General features: G+C 52.9%; 1 long non-coding RNA gene across 1 annotated transcript in view; it reads right to left on the bottom strand.

Moving 5' to 3' along the window:
- Positions 1-367: 367 nt before the first annotated feature.
- LOC144719544 (uncharacterized) overlaps positions 368-10,378 on the bottom strand; it is a 33,757-nt gene continuing 23,746 nt past the window's right edge. The window contains exon 3 of the long non-coding RNA XR_013585610.1: positions 368-552. This is a non-coding gene — a long non-coding RNA (uncharacterized LOC144719544). The remainder of the gene's footprint in view (positions 553-10,378) is intronic.

Below are 10,378 nucleotides of genomic sequence, written 5' to 3'. Positions count from 1 at the left end.
GGGTTCGATCACAACTGTGACACCTGCTGCATATTTTGAGTTTGGATGTATCTCTCTCCCCGTGGTCACGTGGATTTTTCTCTGCGGGTCCTCCAGGTTTTTCCCTCCGCATTTAGACTCTAAACGCGTTTCGAGTATTTAGCTGATATAAATTTCCACACGACGATAAGCCACTTCGTTGGACTATCCTATGTGGCCAGGTCGTTTTGGCAAAAAATAATAAAGAACAGCTATACAGCTCAGTGGGCCTTTCCTGAAACAAAACAAGTTTACACCTGATAAGCAGCGTGCAGCCAGGAGGCAGCGCGAGTGAAACTCGCTTCGCGGGATGCATAAAAAACACATCCCGGCGTCGTGCAGCGGGCACCTCGCTGGTGTTGCCCGAGAGGGCGGGAGCGCTCGGCCCGCTCGCCTCCGAGCTGCAGCTCCCCAGGTCACCTCTCGCCAGGCCTCCCTGCACCCCCGTGCTCCCAGGGACGCTGACGCTGCTCCCTCCGCCGCTCCCTGGCCCATTGCTCTTGTGGGGCCACTCGCGCAGGACCTCCGCCTTCACTGCTCAGAGGCGACAAAACAGAAACCGCAAAGCCTCAAGGATCGTACCGTACCCGCTGCTCCCACACATGCACACATCGTCTAGCTTGAACAGACTGCTGGGGGCAAGTGCTGCTTGGTGAGCACTTACGAAGGCCGATTAGCACGGTTAGTTATGTATGGCGCCAAAGAAGTTCAACATACACACGTGCAACGGCACTCGTGCACTGGGGTGCTGTGGCCAGCGCAATGCACGGCCAACTTTGTCTGCACAAATGCTGATGTTCACACACCGCACCCAGGTACCCGTTTATAGGCTGCGTCGACATGGAAGATAGCACTGGTCAACACACTTTTTCTGGCATAAGGTATTCCAACGGTTTTAAGGTAATTTTGGGGTGCTGATTCCAAATCTGGCATCAGTTTTTGTCTACCACATCAGGTTTTTGAGATATCAAATATTGCATTTTCAATAATAACTGCAGAAGAAAAATATTAAATAAATGTGGATATCTACATAAAATGATATTATAAACACACAATCCTAAAAATACAGCACCATATTTTAACACTGAAGCAGCCACTGACTCGCAACAACTTGCAATCATAAGTGACAGAGTTAATTTCGGGTAAAATCAATGAAAATGGGGTATGCCGATAGCATAAAATGAGATGTGATTGAGCAAATATGAGATCAGATTTGGAATCAGCACCCTGAAATTAGTCTAAAACAGCTGAAAAAGTTCAGGCCAGAATTTTTTTTTTTGTTGACCAGTGTAGTCGCCATTGATGTTGAACTCCATTCGCCAGGTTTGTATCGCAGCACGCTAGCCACTGAATTACCGCTCCCTACTGTATGTATGTTCAACTTCTTTCGCACCGTATGTAGCCAGCGGTACTATTCGGAGATGCGGGGGAAGGACAACAAACTAAACACAAAAAGCATTTCTAAAAAGTGAGACTTAAATCTAGCTCCAGTGGCTTCTCAATATCGGTAGAAAGAGCGTTCCAGACGGCCGCAGAAGCGCATCTTATAGCACGCAATGCAGTGACAGAATACCATCTCTCAGAATTGCAAGAAAATACTGTATCGGTTTTGATTGCCACGAAAGGAACATTCATCTGCAGCATGGCATGTAGGAAAGTGAATGCCCTAAAGTTCGAATGAGTAACGGTCACAATGAAGCGAACCAAACCAAAGTGCACAAGGGTGGCGAGCTCGTCATCGATCAGCCGAGTCACTAATTGGTCCACGCGCCAGACCAGAAATCGGTACAACCTCAAGTAGCAAAAAACTTGGGTTCCACAGTACCGATTTATTTACACGGTCAACGACAAGCGGATCACTCGATAACCCCACTTATTTCAAGTGGTTATCGCGTACATTCATTCAGCGTTACTGGCCACACGAAGAAACTGGAACCACGACGCGTAAATGGCCCACCTCGTGTGGCGCCTACAGGTGAAATACCTCGTCTGGGATCGTGGATTTAAATCACTGGACAACTCGGTCACATTTAGTCTTGTCGCCTGCTTGGCCAATTACAACGCTGAGCATTAAACACACCGCCAGGCGTGTGCACGTGTGTGTCAGGGGCCCGTTGAAGTGAAACGACGGCCGTTCTCTGGCTCGGCGTGGTGCACCGAGTTATCAATGGAAATGCCTCACGACATGAAGCCGATAGCGCAATTGGAATATGCGGGGAACAGAAACAGACGGCTCGAGTAAGAGACCCGCAGGGGACGAGGGCGATGCCAGCGAATGCCAAGTAAGGGCAAATGAGGCCCATGGGTTGGGTGGTGGTGTCAGTTCTACGCACAAAGACAAAGATCCCTGGATAGCCTCCTCAGGCTGTTGGGGCAAGTGATGTTGGCGAACACCTATGACAGACGGAATGACAGGGGTGGGTGGCTAGCACCATACCCGGCCGCCTTTGTCTCCGCAGTGCTCATTATTTACAGGCTGCACCAGGAATTTAAGGCTGAATCCATCTGCGTAAGTGGCAGAACCGGTGCAGATATTCACCACGAACATCGTCCATGAGCGGGAATCGAACTCGGGTTCGCTCGCGGGTTCATAGCTCAGCACGCCAACCACCGCGCCGCCGCTCCCCGAGAGAGACCAAAGACAAAGATCCCCCGTGTAGCCTTAAGAGACTGTTGGGGCAAGTGCAGTTAGCGATAAGCACCTACGACGGCCAGAACGGCACATATGGGAGGGGGGGGGGGTGAGTCGGCGGCCAGCACCATGCCCATCCGCTTTTGTCTCCCTCGTGCCGATGTTTACACAGCACACCGGGTACTCAATTGAAGCCGAGTTGACCTAGGGGAGGAGGCCAAGGACCGCTTCGGATAATCGTCACTGTTTGTTGGTGGCCGTGAGCGGGGATCGAAGTCGGGGGTGGGGTTCATAGCGCAGCGCGCTAACCGCCGCGCCACCGCTCCCCGAGAGAGACGGCACTCTCATTACGACTCTCCCGCTCTCTCAAGGGCAACGCGTTGACGCTCGCGGTCCGCTCCATCGACGGGAGCGAGAGCGAGTGGGAGAGAAGCTTCGATCGCTGCTAATTGCGCGGCAGCGTCGCCCTTGCCTCGTCCAAGGCGCGGGCGTTATTTTTAGACCAAGCTCCAGCAGCAAGCCAGCAGCCAGCGGCAGTCACATCGGGTGGTGGTGGTGGCGGTGGTGGCGAAAGGATAAAATAAGAAGTGGCCCTTCCTCCGCCCGCGGAAGGCCATTGCCCTCGTGAGACGTAAATTTGCTGGGCGGCAAAACCGGCCATTAATCGCCGCGAGTGTCCCGGCTCGGAAATTTACAATGACGTCAACAACACCACCACCACCACCAACAAAACCTCCCGGAACTGTCATGCATGTCGCGAGGTGACGGTGATGGCGGGGGTTGTATAAGGACGCGTAATTGACCTGTGCGTAGCCTCTTACAGGAGTCAGCGAATTAATCAAAGTCCCGCCGGATCAAAGGTTCGGAGGGGCGATTATCATGTTGGGGCAATGGCCAAACGTGTCGGAGAGTTCTTGATATGAAGCATTCGTGACTTCAGGAATCCAGGAATCCATATTCTTTGGTTCTTTCGATGAAGTCACGTAGGTAGAAAAAATAATAGATCACGACCGTTTCGATCGCAACACAAGCGACCGTCTTCTGAAGACGAATGAACCCGAGAGTATGTGTCGGAGAGTGTTACAAGCGTGAGGCCAGGGTGTCTCTGAGGACGGGATGCTTGTCAGAGTGCTGTACCGTACCGAGCCAAGTCCTGGGTGTCTACAATGGGCTTATGCCTGCGGTGTTATAACACTGATCCTGTGCATCTGAGTGGTCCAGCGGTTCCAACCAGAGGTAGCAAACGGGTTTTGATTCCTTACCCGTACCCGTACCCGGCCGCCCCAGGGTCGCAAATGGGTACCCGTACTCGTACCCGGCCGGGTACGGGTACCCGTTCTCTACCCGTACCCTACCCTAAATGAGTGACAAACGGTTACTCAGCAGTGACTCACGGCCTACCCGTACCCGTACCCGGCCGCACCAGGGTCGCAAACCCGGCCGGGTACGGGTAGCCAGGTATCGGATAGGGTACGGGTATCGGGTACCCGGTTGCGACCTCTGGTTCCAACCCAGGAGGTGGAGGCGTCTGTCCATTTCAACGGGGCTGATGTCCATGCCATAGCCAGCGGCACTGAGGGTGTGTGTTCGAGCACTGGACCTGGGTGTCTCTCTCCCTCCCCGTATGCAATTACATCTTGGTGTGTTTAGCAACTGAATTTCAATTATGCTGTTGGTGTCATTGCATGGGACCACGATGCACATCCATTTCGCAACGAGCGGGGCACCACTTTGTTGGAGAACGCCCCCCGCAAAATGGCATCACAAAACTACAGCAGTCATTCGACAGTCACGTCAAGACGCCTCATCTCCGTCTGTTTCCATCCGCACGTTTGTAGAATGTTTACCGCACGCGCGAGGCCGTGGGTTTTCTCCGGGTGCTCCGGTTTCCTCCCACGTGTATAATAAAGACAGCTCGTCATTAATTGGCTGAAAACATCTTAAGATAAAAAAAAATGTAGCAGCGGTAGCAGGGCCCTCCTTAAAAATAATTATACGACTGCGTGGCTCTCCTGGATAAATAAGTTTAATACAATTATCCACACAAGGGGCACACCTTTACATGCTCTTAAAGGAGTGTTCATCGCATGCCTATCAATCTGAATATTTTGTAATTCTCAGAGCTGGGACTAACGAGATGTAGTGAAAAAAAAACCCGAAGTTATTTTTAAGACCATGTTTAACACGTGCATTTAAATGCTGCTGACACGAGAAGACCTGGAGGCCTTCATCGGATGTACAATCCATTCTATGCAATTATACACTTCCTCCCTTGGTGACCAGACCCTGTCTGCTATAATTATGTCATAGGCTGAAACGAGCCCAATTATCACATTCGTAAGCAGCCATTTATGCTGAAAATTATCTCCGCTAATTCCCCCACCTGCTACAAACAGATGTTTGGCGTGCGCCCTTCCGTCATGTGAACACAAGAGGGTAATGGTATTACAATATCGGTGAAATTTAGGCGGCTGGTCTCCGCCTCTATCCGGCCCTCGCACGCTCTCCTCGTGCATTCACACCTTTTTCGATTTAAAACTTTCGTGACTGCAGGGATTCACATTATTGGTTCTTTCGGTAAAGTCACGTAGAAGGGAAATAATAAAATAATAAAAAATAAAACAATAAAAATTATCACGACGTTCCGATCGCAACACAAGCAATCATCATCAGGTGTGAAAACTACAGCAATAATTTTTTAGCTGAAGTGGGAGAGATGCTGTAGTTTTCACACCTGATGATGATTTTATATTTTATTATTTCCCTTCTATGTGACTTTACCGATAGAACCAAGAATATTCACACCTTTGTCAGGGTGCACAGCAAACACCCCCGAGGATCTGGGCCCTAGCCGATCGCACGCTATCAAGATGCGTGTCTGCTGCCGTCTGGAACGCTCTTCCTTCCGACATTAGGAAGCCACTGGAGCTATGCACTTTCAATAAGCCAGACCCCACAGCGTCGCGCGATTGCCATGCTCCAAGAAATTAAACTCGGCCTCCTGTCCGTCCTTCTCTCTTCATCGTAGCCCGGCACCTCTGGGTCCCTCCGGCCCGTGGGTCGTGATAGTGAGGTCACGGGCCAGACCCCTTTGGGATGCTGGGTTCAAGCCCTGAGGTTGGGTGTCTCTCAGGAGGATGACGGCCCATGTCTGGGAACTGAGCCATCCTCTTGGTTCTTTCGGTAAAGTCACGTAGAAGGGAAGTAATAAAATAATAAAAATAAAACATAATAACACCTGAAGACGGCTGCTTGCGTTGTAGCCGAAACGTCGTGAGAATTGTTTTATTATGTTTTATTTTTATTATTTTATTACTTCCCTTCTACGTGACTTTACCGAAAGAACCAAGAAGATGAATCCCTGCAGTCACGAAAGCTTTAAATCGAAATTTAACTGAGCCATCGCCGCTAAGGGTGTAGGTTCAAGGGTTGATGCCCATGTCAAGGCAATGAGCCAGCTCCTAGTTTAAAGCCAAGGAAGTGGGCGGCTCTCACGGTGGCGCTTCCCATTTTGGGACACTGAGCCACTACTTACTGAGGTCCTGACTTTAAGCAGCCCTGGCTAATTTAATTTATAAACTAAACCAAGCTTTTTTTTTACAGGTAAGGCCCACTGAGCTATGTAACTATTATAGCAAATTATAGCTCAAACAAGTAGTTTATAAGGGCGTGGAAATGTATCGCAGACAAATACTATGAACGCATGTTGATTATAAATGGAGAGGGAAAAACCGAGGACCCGGAGAAATGGACGCGACAATGGGGATAAACATGCAAACTCCAAATATACAGGCGTCAGGTCGCGTAAATATATAAATGTGTCGTTAAACCCGCCACCACCCGACACAGCCAACTAGTAAGGGTTTAATGACACATTTATATATTTACGCGATCTCACCCAAAAAAAAAACCTCTGTAATGGATGATATTGGTCGCGAAAGCCTACGTGTTAAACTGACAGGCATCAGGGTCGGGATCAAACCCACGACCTCCTGTATACCAGGTGATGTAGTTAACATCTCGCCAACGTGACACTCCTCTCGTCACCGCAATGATCGTCTCCCATTTCTAACCATGCGATTGGTGGGAACTCTACATTTTTACGTTGGGGGGGTGGGGTGAGTCCTTCCAAACAAAACTATTGTCTGAAAAAAGTAAGCATAGGTTTTACCCTTACTGGAAATAAAACAGGTGTTAAGATTTTGATTTAAAGCTTTCGTGACTGCAGGGATTCATATTCTTGGTTCTTTCGGTAAAGTCACGTAGAAGTTAAATAATACAATTATAATAATATAAAACAAGAATATAGGTGTTAAGATGTTCCACGATTGTCTACCTACCACAAACTGGTATCAATTGTATTGACCCAGGGTGGATGAAAGACGGAGTCGTCCCATGGTCGGGATGTGAACTCACACTTTACCGACTGTGAGGCGTGCGCTTGAACTACTGCGCCATTCACTCGGATTATTTGTCCCCACGGAGGGTAAAAAGCTCTTAGCGTGCAGTGTCCGATAACTGCATGAAAATATTCCACTCTCGTCCACTCCTCCCTCCGTCATATTCAGAAAAAATTAATGAATAATTGAGTCATTGCTGGCAAAGTGGTGAGCGCAATTGCACCATTAACCCGGTATCCTGAGTTCAATTCCTGGCCATGCCTAACTTTGGTGGCAAGTGATATCTGAATCAGTCACGGGTCGTTACCTTCGCCAAACCTGCACTGACCAGCGTGAGGCAATTGCCAAAATCGCCGAAATGCATGGAGAGGGTTTCATCCAGCGGTAGATTTACAAAGGGCTGTATTTATATATATATAGTTTGTACTCATGTAGTGGTGGTGTTGACGCGCGCCGACTGTGACAGTGATGGATCACGGGGCGGCACGGGGTGCGGGGTTGGGCACGCGTTGTGGGCGTGGTATGGACGCGCGCGCCGGGAGTGACGGATGACGGGGCGGCGCGGCGTGGGTGGTGAGGCACGCTGAGATGTGGGAAAACAGGATCGTAGCCAGCGCCCAGTGATTGGTCAAATAGGATGGGTGCTCTCAGCGACGTCCGCAGGTGGGGTATAAAGGGGGACGCGCGAGAGCACTCGGGGTTGTTAACCAGTTGAAGATCGAAGACGGAGTTGAAGACATAGTGCCCCGAGACCCCTAGTCCCGCTGTCCTTGTAGGGACCGGGGCCCTGTGTGGCTCGGAGGCGAGACTGTGGGACCCGTGGTCCGACGCCCACGTGGGTCGGGACTGGGGGACCCACAGTCGAGACGGACACCCCGGCAGGGTGTGTCCCGAGTAGCTCAGTGGGCGTTAGTCGCCAGAGTAGCTAAGTGGGTGTTGGTCACCCGAGTAGCTCAGTAGGCGTTAGTCGCCAGAGTAGCTAAGTGGGTGTTGGTCACCCGAGTAGCTCAGTGGGCGTTAGTCGCCCGAGTAGCGGAGTGGGTGTTTGTCACCCGAGATACTACAGTGGGTGTTTGTCACCCGAGATACTACAGTGGGTGTTAGTCACCTGTGAAACGAAGTTGGTGAAATAAAGAGTGTGCTACCCGTGAAGTCGTCTCCCGCCGAGTTACTACATTACAACTGGCGTCAGAAGTAAACCTGTCTTCAAGAAGAATGGATACTAGGAAGACTACCCGTACCCACGAGCGAGATCGGGAAGACGACGGCGTACCGGAGACACCAACCTCGGGAGGAGAGGACGAGGAGTTGCCGCCGATGCAGCACTTCGCGGCGATGGCCGACGCTCAGCTCGCCTCCGACACCAGCCTACAGGACGCACACTCCCGCCTGGCGGAGTTGCTGCTCGCCGCCGCTGCAGTTTTGGCGGAGATCTCCGTTCCAGCGGGCGGAGGGACGGCTGCGGGGTTGGAGGAGGCGGCGCGGCTGGAGGGTTCCCGCCAGAAGGCGCTTCGCGCCAAAAGTTTTGAGGTTGGCGCCGTTTTTGAGGGACCGCCATTGTTTGGCGGGAAGCGGGGACACCACGTGGCCGGAGATCTCCACTCAGCGCGGCCCGCGTCATCGGCGCGCGCCGGAGCTCTCCAGGGTGCGACTGCTGACAGAGCCGACATTTTGTACAACCACAGTGGCGCGGGGGAAAATCGTTCCGACGACGACGACGACCGAGTCCTCCAGCAACGATTGCCCGTGCTGTCGGCGTTCAAGGCAGACGGTGGCGACTGGGGAGCCTTCCACCGAAGGTTCCTCGCACATCAAGAAATGTCGGGGTGGTCCGACACCACTGCCCTGCGCGCTCTGCCAGCGATGCTCGACGACGACGCGCTTGCAGCCTTCACATCGGCCCCAAGGTCGTCTCGCTCAACGCTCCAGGCCGCGCTACACCTGATGGCTAAGGTGTTCGGCCCGCCCTTGACCTGCCGCCACCAATTCTACGATCGGCGGAAGGTGGTTGGGGAAACAACGCTCGCCTATCGCACGGCGCTGCTCGCCTTGGCGGACGCAGCTTTTCCCCGCATGGACAAGGAGGGGAAGGACGCCATGGTGACGGAGCAGCTGCTGGCGTTGGCCCACGAGTTGGGAGTCCCCATCAATGTGGCGGACGAAATGGATATCTGCTCCCTGGCGATCGCCACGAGTATTCACGCGTACGAGGTCCTCAAGCGCAAGCCGACGGTCGTCTGCAATTTGGCGGGGAACGCGGCACTGGCCGCCACGATCGCCGAGCCTCAGCCAGCTGCGGATCGGGAGCAGGCTTTCGCTGTATCGCGTCCGGGGGAGTGGAGAACGGGAGGTCGTTCACCCACACGTTCATCCCGCAAGCTGGAGCAACCGAAACCTACGACGTCCCTCGTCGTCTGCTACAACTGCGGCCTTCGGGGTCACGTCGCAGCCGGGTGCCGGGCCCCGCGTCAGCGCGCCACGGGACCACGTCGGGACGACGACCAGGCCCACAAGTCATCCCAACTAAACCCGGCAAGTCGCGGCACCTCACACGCCCGGTCCACATACGCGGCACGTTCGGGTCGCCGCTTGGCGGTGGGGGGTCCGCGGCTGGGTGCCGGGGGTTCACTTCGGCGAGGGGGGTCCGTACACGGCCCGCAAGCAGTCGAATGGGCCGAATTGGCCCACAGGATAGTGGCTGCGTCGGCTGGGTCGTCCGTGGTAACGGGGTTTATTGACGGGGTTGAGGTCCGGGTGCTTGTGGACACGGGTGCGTCGGCCACTATCATTTCGGACCTTATTTATAACATTCTTCCCGTCCAAAGTCGACCCCTTCTGCCTGTGGACGTGCCATTTTATGCGGCGAATGGGGGATCCCTGGGGATCATCGGCCAGATTCGGGCGACTATTTGCATTGGTGACATCAAATTGGCGGGCCCTATTTTTGTATCATCATCGCTGGCCGTTCCTTGTTTGCTAGGTACGGACTTTTTGTCCAAAATGCCCATCAAAATTCTCATAGATCAGGCCTGCATTGAGCTTCCGTCGGGACGGCGGGTTGCGTTCTTGACAAGCCCTACCAAAATACGCACGGTTTGTGCGACGGTGCAGGCGCTGGCAACTCGGACTGTACGGGTGCCCCCGGGATCGCAAATGTTGGTACCCCTTCGGTTGAGGAAACCACTCGTGGTGGGTGCGGGGGCACAGGGAGTACTGTTGGGGCCGTCTAACAGGGCCAAAAGGGGCCTCGACTTGGCGGTAGCTCAAACCATGGTGAGAGGGGACAGTGAGCCGTTCGTAATGGTCCTGAATACGGGGTCGCGGCCGG

Source organism: Lampetra planeri, chromosome 6 (genome assembly GCF_965212315.1).
Source record: "Lampetra planeri chromosome 6, kcLamPlan1.2.h2, whole genome shotgun sequence".
Lineage (NCBI taxonomy): Eukaryota > Metazoa > Chordata > Hyperoartia > Petromyzontiformes > Petromyzontidae > Lampetra > Lampetra planeri.
This window is presented reverse-complemented; position numbering and strand designations above follow the sequence as displayed.